General features: G+C 42.4%; 1 long non-coding RNA gene across 1 annotated transcript; it reads left to right on the top strand.

Annotated features, from left to right (window-relative positions):
- The first annotated feature begins 2,810 nt into the window (after positions 1 to 2,810).
- LOC132591898 (uncharacterized) lies at positions 2,811 to 9,247 on the top strand. The gene is made up of 2 exons (XR_009557351.1): positions 2,811 to 6,791; positions 9,174 to 9,247. It is a non-coding gene; the product is annotated as an uncharacterized LOC132591898 (long non-coding RNA).
- The last annotated feature ends 622 nt before the right edge of the window (positions 9,248 to 9,869 follow it).

Raw genomic sequence — 9,869 nt, 5'->3', positions numbered from 1 at the left:
CATACCTATGACAAACCTAGTTGGTCTCTAAGGTGCTACTGGAAGGATTTTTTAAATTTTGTTTTGACTACGTCAGACCAACACGGCTACCTACCTGTAACCTCCAGTAAGGTAGCCATGCCCTCCTGTAGCAGCAAAAACAAAAAAGAGGTGAAGATTAACTGTTAACATCTTACTGTGACAACTACAGCAGGATGCTTATTACACTCACTCATATAAACCCACTATTTTCTCAAGTCCAAGTTGATGCTACAAAGAATACCTTTATCAATAATTTAGCTAAGCAGGATGCAAGCACAACACAGACAAAATTGTTCTGGATTCTCCTGTCCACAGTTTCCAGGAGAAATGGACCTCTTCAGTAGTAAAAGGGGTATGCCCCTTTGTCCTGAAAAGAGATGGGGGGATGCATACTTTGATCCCAGTTCTGTCTCCACAGCCCTTCTGATGGCAGTGAGCTCCAGCCATCTTTACAACCCATCTTCAAGATGCCAAGGAGAAGGGGACTGGGCTTTATCAGCACAATACATTTCTTTATAGCTACAGCAGTCATTCCATCAGACTCCAGGGGTCTGCTGAAAGACCAGCAATGTTAGGCTCGTCTTGAAATTCTTCTATTCCAGCTGGTCATTACAAGAACTCTGCATTTAAGAAACAGTGCTTGAGTTTTCTTTTTTCTGATGCCCTCTCAAATTATTTTCCTTATGGGATAAAAATGATTTAAATGAATAAATAACCTGACATTGTTGGACTCCAATTACCATCAGCCCCAGCCAGCATGGCCAATTGTCAGATATGGTATCCAGAGGATGACCCTTGTTTTATAGGTTCCCTAATGCAACATATATTCTCACAAGGTGCTGGCAAATGGGTGAAACAGAGTATTACATAATAATAACCGGTACTTTAATATAATAAATATCATAATCCTAAAAAGGATACTTTACATCAGGCATCCCCAAACTTCGGCCCTCCAGATGTTTTGGACTACAATTCCCATCTTCCCCAACCACTGGTCCTGTTAGCTAGGGATCATGGGAATTGTAGGCCAAAACATCTGGAGGGCCGCAGTTTGGGGATGCCTGCTTTACATAATCCTAAAAGGATACTTTACATAAAAACCCAGCTGCGCATATTTGCAAATGAAATTTGACATCTTCTGGAGGAAAAGAAAGATCTGATTTATTTGAGGAACATTTGCTCATCTGTAAATAGTAAGTAGAACAAGTAGTAGTAGCAAATCTACAGAAGGAATACAAATGTAGATAGTAGAATAGCAACAGAAAACAATTAGACATTGGAGGCACATGCACTCAAACCATAATAGCTAAATTAGCTAATGCTTCAAAAATTTTGACAATCAGCACACACAAAACATGCACAAATTAGTTGTGTTTCTGAGTAACATGAAGGAATTTGTACTTCTTTCCTTGTGAGACTCTGATCCATATCCAAGCCCAGCAAGGCCAAAAGCCTCTCATGTCCAGGGACATATCTTTGCCAGTTTTGGATATGATTACTGTACTGTATTTCAAAGAAAGGAAATACACCATCAACAAACAAGGTGTAATGATAGTAAGTAGAAATCCAAGTGCCCTGTAAGTGGAGATAAGAGGTCAGAAAAATACCAGCAAAGAATTGAACCCTGTGACAGCAGCCTTCACCCCAGAATCTTTCCAGTAGCAGAATAGTAGTGGAAAATGCAATAAAGCAGAAAATTGCCTCTGTCAGAGTGGCTACAGAGCCAGCCATTGAACTGAGTGAGGCAGTCTCATTTTAGGAGGACAATGAAGAGGTACTGTACCATGGAAATGGTCTTTTATTCTTATATTTTTACTATGTGGCACAACAGGTAGAGATGTCAAACTCCTGAAATAATAATAAAGAAACTTGAAGCAGGACAGACCTCCCCCTTGCCCGCAGGTACCACCATGTCACGGGCCTTCTCTGGCAGAGGAAATGACTTTTCCTTTTGCACAGCATCGCTATATCCCATTGCATCCGCATGCAGTGTAAACCATGCCTTTCAGAACAAATAGTCCGGTTCTCTGGTCCCTTCCCTCATTATACATGAAGCAGAGCATGTGCGAAAGAAGCCTGGAACGGGGAGGCAGCACAGTCGCTTCCTCAGAAGTCAATTCCAGAGTAAGAGTACAGCTGCAACAGCCTTAATTCCGTAAATAAAATAATAATAATAATAATAATAAGACAACAACAACAACAACAACAACAACAACAACAAAATAAAACTATTCCCGCAATAGTTGCTTGCACTCCACCGGGGCCATTATCCTCCGCAATAACAATTTATACTAGTACTGTATTGTAAGTTAGCATTAATTCCTGGAGATAATGGCCGCGAATAAAATGCAAGGCGCCCTTGTATTTTACAGTAAGGGAGAGCGACGCGGAGGTGTCGCCGGACTCCGGGACAGCCTCTGTCACGCTCCCCCGGTGGGAAGCTCGCTTCTCTTTCGCTGCGTCACCGGCGCTGCTGGCCGCAAGGACTCCCGTTGCTCCTCCTCCCTCCTTTACGACACCCGCTCCCCCAACCGCCCCGCTGCGCGCAGCTGGGGAAGAGAGCGCGCGAGCGAGCGAGCGGCGTAGCCGGAAAGCGCCGCTGCGAGCCAGCTCTGGCAAGTCCTCCGCCCCACCCCTCACCGGAACCGGATCGAATCTTCAGGGCGTCCGGAGGAGCGGCTGCCTCTCTCGCCTGCTCCTCTCTCTTCCTCCCTCCACGTTCGAGCTGCTTTACGCGCAGGAGGCTGGAGAGCGACCGAGTGGTGAGTCTTACGTGTGTGTGTGAGAGAGAGAGAGAGAGAGAGAGAGAGAGCGGGAGGGAGAACACAGACGCGGGGCGGGACGAGTCTTGAGGGTTTTTCTCTGTCTGTGCTCCCCTCGGTGGGCTCGAACCACGGCTGCTGCTACTGCTGCTCCCTGCCGGCCGACAAGTAAACAAATGGCGGCTGGTGGAGGTGGTGCGGTGCGTGGTGTGGAGCTGCGGGGTGGACAGGCCCGGCCTGGTCTGGGGCGGTCAGCCCACCTTCTCGCAGGGCTGTGAAGCGGGATGGGAGTGATGGTGGTCGTCGGGGCCCGGAGGGGGGCGTTGCCATGAGGGGCTGACAGCTGGCGCGGTCTTTTATGAGGAGGCCCCGGGAGGTGCTTTCCTTGGGGCAGTGGCGCTGCTGCTTTTGGCCTCCCCCGCCCCCCCCCCGTTGTGTTTAAGACGGGTCTCAAGGGAGGGTAGGGGTCGGTGCGAGGGAAGGGGAAGATACGCCTGTGGCGCTGGCTCCTTCCCTTCTCTTCGCGGCCCACCCCTCCTCTTCTCTCTTTCCCCTTTGGTGTAGATGGAAACAATGGACAGAGGGGAATGGACCGCCTCCTCCTTGAGCCGATTACTTAGCATGGCTACGGCAGTAATATGCGGAGCTGCTCAACCACACACACACACAACCCCCCCCCCCCTCCGCGCCCAGCTCCCAGTGGTCAAAAAAGCCCTATTGTGAGTTGGGGTGTGTTGGTGCGACTGCTGCAAGGCATCGCGCTCCCTGCCCTCCCGTCCCCCAAGGGAAGGTGTTAAACAAATTAGTAGGCTACAGATAAGCGTGTTAGATTCACCGAAGGGGATTTCCCTGGGTTCCTATATGGGCGTGTGTTAAAAATAAATGGTTAAATGCAAGGGCAGTTCTGCCCTAGATGACTTGGCTCCATTGAGGGTTGTCCTGTGGTTAAGCCTGAGCCTTAAAAGGAGACGGCATCGTTCCCTATGTTAAACATGTGGGAGGGAAGGAGTATGGCTCTGCCTGTCACTTGTTATAAAGAGGAATAGAACACAATGGAAAGCGGTATTGATTCTTGGAATAGCTTCTTGTAACATCTTTGCCTACATATCTAATATGGAAGAGTTTCTAATAATCAATCACCTAATTGAAAATGAATGGATGGGTACAATGTTTTGTAAACGTTTGTAAGCTGAAAGCAGAATGCAGTAAAAGCTACAGTTTGGGAAAGGAGACATTGTAGTAATTGTAAAATAAGAGAACCTTGTCAGATTTTTTAAAAAGACATGAAACAGTGACCATAGGGACTATTGTTCAGAGAGGAATATGAATACTACAGTACTTTAGTTCTCTGAATTTCCCTATCACATTTTGTTGGCATCTACTGTAACAGTACAGTTTGTAGTTTTTGTGCTACGTAGTAAAAAAAAAAAAGTGAAAGAATATAGCTGGGACTTGAGTTATGCTGAAGTATATGGCTTAAGCCTGAATTTAAAAAGAGGGGTGGGGGATAATCCTGTTCAATAAAACATTATCAACTATGAAATTCTTTAAGTGACATGGTTTGTATATGTATATGTATCTGATAATGCTTATTTTATCTGAAATGAGTTGTTACAATTAGGAGCAGCTCTTTGAAAATAAGTCTTGGAGTCATTCAGTATTTGAGGTTCGGCACTGAAATTCTGTACAGTATTCACAAACTTTAACATTTTCCTTAAGCTTCTCCCTGCATTCTTTATCTTAGGTGCAATCAAGGGGTGGCAGATGTGGTGACTGGGTGGATAACGTAATATGTATGTACTTAAGCAAGCTTTGAGGCGGCTTCCTATTTTTACATACTATGTTAATGTCTCTTAAATATGTCCTGCAGTACTTCCAGAGTTTTCAGAAATTACATAGCTTTGGAAACCATATGGAGAAACTATTGCCCAGCTGTAGTACATTAAGCCATTTGAACTGTGAAGTTGTTTCTGAAAACACTTCAATCCCAACCACATTTTTTGAGATTAAGCTCATTTGATTTTAAAGGAATTTACTATATTAAATAGCAATTAATGGGCAGTAACACCTTGGGGGTGGGGGTTCTCTCCACATTATGTCATACATCAGATTATATTCCCAATCTAGAAACTATAACACACAGCTGCAGTCTACAGACATGTTGCTCTATGCCACAAGCTTTGTGTTAAGCAGAGTTTGGGTGTTGACAGCTCTTGCTGAGAAAGAGAAGGCTATTCGTCTGGAATCTGTTTCCATCAGACCTAAACACATTGACCATATGTTCAAAGCTGCATGTGTTTCTCCAATCCAGCAAGTAGCAGCAAACTTTACAGCTATTGAAACTGGATGCAGATTTTTCTCTGTGCATCATCTTTTCTCTGTGCATCATTTGTGCCCTAGGCCCCAATTTAGAACACTTTATGTAGGTGCAGATGTTAGAACAGGGCATATTGGCAAAACAAGCCAGCATATCTAGTAAACCAGTATGTTGCTTTTAAATTAAATCCAAAGTTTGAAAGTATCCATTGGGGTACAGATATTTAAAATAAAAAAATAGGTACAAAACACACTCGGTGTCCAGAACCATGATGAAGGAATGTAGGCAGTATTTGCATAATTGTGAAATATTGAAAACACATTGCCAGGTGTTTTAGCTACTAGCATTTTGAGAGAACTTAACTACTTTTATAATATTTTAATCTAAATTTCATCTTAATTTCTATCAAGTGAAAACTGACAGTACTATTAGCATAAGCGGTAAATGTATGGAACAGCATGGAATATATAGATATACCTGAAGGAGTGTTTCCACCCCCATTGTTCTTCCCAGACCCTCAGGTCCAGTGCCGAGGGCCTTCTGGCAGTTCCTTCACTGTGAGAAGCGAAGTTACAGGGAACCAGACAGAGGGCCTTCTCGGTAGTGGCGCCCGCCCTGTGGAAAACCCTCTCGTCAGATGTCAAAGAAATAAACAACTCTCTGACTTTTAGAAGATATCTGAAGGCAGCCCTGTTTAGGGAAGCTTTAATATTTGATGAATTATTGTATTTTAATGTGTTGAAAGCCGCCTAGAGTGGCTGGGGAAACAGCCAGATGGGCAGGGTATAAATAAATTATTATTATTATTATTATTAAGCTTAAAAATAAGGCATTAGTAAATGGGTGGCTATACACCACAAGATGCATGAAATAGCCTTTACTACAGGGTGGGGAACATTTTGAGGGACTGAGAGCTTCAGTGGGTGTTTGGAGATTTGTTGCAGTTGCAAGAGCACAGCCAAAACCAAAAGGAGGTAGGATCTGAACATTCAGTTAAATAAATTGTTTCAGAAACCACTATCCTTGAATATTATAACTAAGATTAGAACATTAATGTTAAGGCAGGCATAAGTTTGATAGTGTTCCCTGGCATCCTTTTTTTGATATTTGCTTCCTTTCATTTGTAACTATATCTACACCTCTTCCTTAATAGTTTTATTAATGCCATTTGCCACTTCCCTTTGTTTGTATTTTTACTCCTTTTATTTGGCATGTCACACTTCCATGTTTGTGGCCATTCATTCCCTCCCCACATTTTTAAATTACTTTTGTTTTCTTGAGCTGTTTTCTTTCATTGTGAGGTGGGAAGGGGTTTATTTCCCCCCTCTCCTTTGCAATACAGACATGCCACTATCTGATGCTCTTAATTCAAGAGCAGCAGCAGGTGACCATAAAGTATACAAGACAGACTTCACAGTAGACTTTCAACCAGATGTGCTTATGGTCAGAAGGAAAGACAATAGCAAGGGGCTATTGGACCAGCACTGAGTTCGGTGCTGCAGTGCAGAAGATAAAAATAAAGAAATAAAGTTATGCGTGACAGGATAGGCAAAAATAAGGTTATAATGCACTGGTGGGGTAAATTAAGCAGTGGAAGTAGAGGGCAAGCAGTTGAGTGCAGATGTATCCTGGGTTTTATTTTGTACATTTATTTGATGGTCCAGGCTCAATCTTGCAAACTCTGGATACCGGTAAGTGTCTCTGAAAATGTTATTTTGAGAAAAACGAACTTCTTCCTTTTCTAAATTTATGTTAATTTCTAGAAATAATGTTTGACAAATTGTGTATAAAATTCTGTGTCCTCAGTGTTGTGTATAAAATAATATGCCCTCTGTGTTAAGTCTATCTTCCATGCCTCAGAGTCCAAGCTATATAAGTGGCTTCTTTAGGGCAAGTGCAACTACAGAAATTAACAATTGGCAGACTGTAGTGTATTGTGTGTGGTAGATTTCTCACCTCAGTCCTAAAGCTGAATGCTTATTTTAAATATTACCTTTGTATAAACACAATACTGTCCAAAGCTATAATCCTTAAATGCAAATAGAGCTGAAACATCAATTTAAGGTAAAGGTAAAGGGACCCCTGACCATTAGGTCCAGTCGTGACCGACTCTGGGGTTGCGCGCTCATCTTGCATTATTGGCCAAGGGAGCCGGCGTATAGCTTCCAGGTCATGTGGCCAGCATGACGAAGCCGCTTCTGGCAAACCAGAGCAGCACATGGAAACACCGTTTACCTTCCCGCTGTAGCGGTTCCTATTTATCTACTTGCATTTTGACGTGCTTTCGAACTGCTAGGTTGGCAGGAGCTGGGACCAAGCAACAGGAGCTCACCCCGTCACAGGGATTCGAACCGCCAACCTTCTGATCAGCAAGCCCTAGGCTCAGTGGTTTGAAACTTTTCCTTCTCTGTTAAATGCTACAATTTAGTTGTAGCATTTAACAGAGAAGGAAAAGTTTCATCTATAGGCCAGGTATTTTCAGTGTTAATATATTAGAATAATGGCATGGATCATAGACAATTTGTACTAATTACAGAAGCGACTACTGTAGTGACTTAAGAGTCCAGAGCAGGGGTCACCAAACTTTTTCAGCAGGGGTCCACTATCCCTCAGACCTTGTGGGGGGCCAGACTATATTTTGAAAAAATATATAAATGAATTCCTATGCCCCACAAACAACCCAGAGATGCATTTTAAATAAAAGGACACATTCTACTCATGTAAAAACATGCTGATTCTCGGACCATCCGCGGGCCGGATTGAAAAGGCGAGTGGGCTGCATCCAGCCCCCGGGCCTTAGTTTGGGAACCCCTGGTCCAGAGTTTCACAGAAACCTGGCCAGATCATAAGGAAGCCATCTTTTCCCAATGCAGTGAACTTGATGATAGTATTGGGCACTTGCATTCTGTGCTGCTCTGATGTTTGCCTCATCTTGCTTCATGCTTCATCATGACTCCTGTGTTCCAGTTCCTGTTCAGAGATGCTTATAATTATGGCACATGACTAGTAAGAAAATCTAGGCCATGTGGTGTAATTGGGAGAGGAAAAGGCAGAAAATTTCTGGAGCAAACTGCAAAGCCTATGGTGCCTGAAACCAAATGAGGGAATTGGGTATTTGGCTGGAGAGCAAAGGGCCTTCAGGTTATAATCATAACATTCTATGGATGCAGTTTAAAAACCTGGAACTTAGACACAGCTATTCTTGACTTCATGGGCTTTTTTATATTTAAGTGATCAGTTGTTTTCCCCCAACTCTAGAACACTTGTTGGACTCTTAAAGAGAACCCTCTCCCTTAAATGTTTCATACGCTACTTCTGCACAGCCTGCTGCATGTGAGAAGAAATGTGTTACACATTAAATTTGCTTTGGTTCCTATGCTAATTTAACCAGGTAGTGCTTCTGTGTCTGATCTATCTAAGTTCTTTTTTTCTGCTATGTTTGTGTAACAGCCTACTATACCAAGTACTTAGGAAAATAAAGCATGTGATAATGAAAGCGGATCTGTCTGAAAGATACTTTTTATCTTTTTTAAAAAGATATTTTTAAAACAATTATGTTTACTGTTCACCAAGGTATTAGTAAATAGTGGTTTTGAGGATAGTAAGTTCACCCCATGGCATGCTATGGTCCATGGGGTCACGAAGAGTCGGACACGACTAAACGACTAAACAACAACAACGTTACCAAAAAAGAGACATAAAGAAAACCAGTTGTTCAGAACTGCCATCTCAGAGCTAAACATTTGTAATGAAATGATTGTAATCTAGTAATACTGTAAACTTAAAATTCTAATTGAAAATAGTGAAATAAACAGAATCCTATGTCACCTAAAAAGCAAAGACAGAAAAATAAAATTAGATATTTTATCCCATGCTTTGCTTGACTTGTGTGTAGTATAGGCCTATGCATGTGCAATGATAAGGAATTTATTGCCTACTTTTGAATGTGCTAAGTATTGTAAAATAATTGAAAGTCTATTGCAGAAATATTTCCATTGTACATGAATTTAATGACTAAGGTAACAGTAACAAACAATATGCTCTGATTTTCTTCCTGCCACTTTATTGGCCAGATTCTGAAATTAAGTACACTTTCTGGAGGCAAGATAGAGGGTTTGTCGTATCAGCTGTACCAAGTGTCTTAAGGTATGTAAAGTTAGAAGGCCAGCCATTCAAAAAGATATTTGAAATGGGAAAGCAGAGCTCATGTTGGGGTAGGGGATTGAGATGTTCACAGCAGTGATCCCAGCTCAGACTTTAAAACTGAACATTAGGAAGAGGAAAAGAAGAGGGTGATGAAAGGTGCTCATGTGGAGCTCTCAGTGTGATGTAATTTTGATCTGAATTCTGAAAATGGGCAGAAATAATTTAGAACTTATAAGCAATATTTTTGAGCAATTGATTTTACAAACTAATCTGAAATACTACTTATAGTTAAGAGGCTTCAGCACATTAGTTTTGCAATCCTGTATTTACACCTGTTTATGAACTATGATTTGTGAGGGGCTGCTAAACTCATATCAGACCATACTTTGAACTGATGCCGGTTTCCACAGTGCAGCTTGGACCCACTCTGATTTGCTGTTACATCTGAATTCAGAACCACGCTTCCATGGTTCTGTCTCAAGAGGCTTACTTCCTCATGGAGGTGGGAGTAAATTTATGAACTTGTGAAGTTGAGTGCTAAGCAGATGAAAAACACAAGAAGACAAGCGGCTCTAAACCACAGCTTACTTGTTCTGAAAGTGCAAACCATGGTGTAGGGTAGG

This window comes from Zootoca vivipara, chromosome 3, assembly GCF_963506605.1.
Source record: "Zootoca vivipara chromosome 3, rZooViv1.1, whole genome shotgun sequence".
Classification (NCBI taxonomy): domain Eukaryota; kingdom Metazoa; phylum Chordata; class Lepidosauria; order Squamata; family Lacertidae; genus Zootoca; species Zootoca vivipara.
This window is presented reverse-complemented; position numbering and strand designations above follow the sequence as displayed.